This window comes from Nannospalax galili, unplaced genomic scaffold (assembly GCF_000622305.1).
Source record: "Nannospalax galili isolate Female #2095 unplaced genomic scaffold, S.galili_v1.0 scaffold999, whole genome shotgun sequence".
Classification (NCBI taxonomy): Eukaryota; Metazoa; Chordata; class Mammalia; order Rodentia; family Spalacidae; genus Nannospalax; species Nannospalax galili.
Genome location: NW_008344824.1, coordinates 3,245,598 through 3,246,869, shown reverse-complemented (window position 1 = coordinate 3,246,869; position 1,272 = coordinate 3,245,598). Strand labels below are relative to the sequence as shown.

General features: G+C 47.0%; 1 pseudogene; it reads left to right on the top strand.

Annotated features, from left to right (window-relative positions):
* Positions 1–293: 293 nt before the first annotated feature.
* Positions 294–1,033, top strand: LOC103740531 (annotated as a pseudogene).
* Positions 1,034–1,272: the final 239 nt, after the last annotated feature.

Below are 1,272 nucleotides of genomic sequence, written 5' to 3'. Positions count from 1 at the left end.
ATGTGTGCTCCTGAGAAGAAAATAAAGCCTTACTTTATGGCTACCTCCACTTGCCAAGTTATTAATGCAGAAGAACACTGGACAAGGCTTAAATACATGTGTGACCCCTAAGACATTTGAAACCCAATTCCAGACTGAAAACACAGTAACTTAGCCTGTGGTTCATCACTAAGCCCTCCGACCCGGCTAAGAGAGCAGCCAAAAGAAGGAAGCTGCCAAAGCTTGAAAGCAGCCCAGGAACAGACTTGACAGAAAGGGTTGTGAATCACAAATAATACATGCTACTTCTCACCATGTGCCAAGAACCACCCTTCCTTATGATGAAAAGCATGAACTTCAAGTATATAGAACAAGGGTCTTGCATCTACAATAATCTAGAACTGACATGGACCATAACACATGGGTAGCTCACGTAGGATCCAACAGAGCAGGGAAGTCCACTTTTGACAGCTGCTGACTGAACCACAGAAGAAATGAGCCAGAAGTATTCTCTTGTCAAAATAGGGAATTACCATCGGCACTTACAAAAGCGTGGACGTGAATTTGTTGTCTTTAGAATACATGATGAAGTGATACCCAGAGATCAAGGAGAAAGAGGAGACAAGAATGATAATTAGGAAAAATGCCCATACTGGGAAACAGTAAGTCCAATTTGGAACCCGTCAGATGGGCAGAAGTGCCGACTGTGTCTGGCCTGGGTGGCATGGCAGAGCCCCCACATGCTCTTCCTGGATGAGCTTACCAATCACCTGGACATGGAGGCCAGTGATGCACTGGCAGATGCTATCTGTAAGTTCAAGAGTGGTATGAGGCTGCTTAGCCATCACTTCATCCTCATTCCGCAGATTGTGCAGGAAATTTGAGCCTATGGGAAACAAGTCATCAATGGACTGGAGGCATCCTGGCCTATAAGGAGCAACTCAAGTTCAAACTGCTGGTTGAGGAGCCCAGCTCACCAAGAGGAGTCGCAACACATAAGTTCTTACTGAGCTTTGTCAGGAATATCACCTGGAGACTGCTAGTTGCCACCTGACCAGTAGCTCAGGACAAGACATTAGGACTGCATCGCCACATTGCTGCAGTACTCCTCCCAACCTCTCCCGGCCTCAGCCTGTCTTTCCTGCGTTCACCTCCAGCTGAATAGCACATGTCTGTTTCTCACCCTCCTTCCACTTTGGTCTGTCTTAATCTAGACTGGGCTGGTTGTTCTCTCCAACCTTGCTGGTTATCTTGCCCTAAGACATGCAGCCAGGAGTACCTGGGTTGACCCAA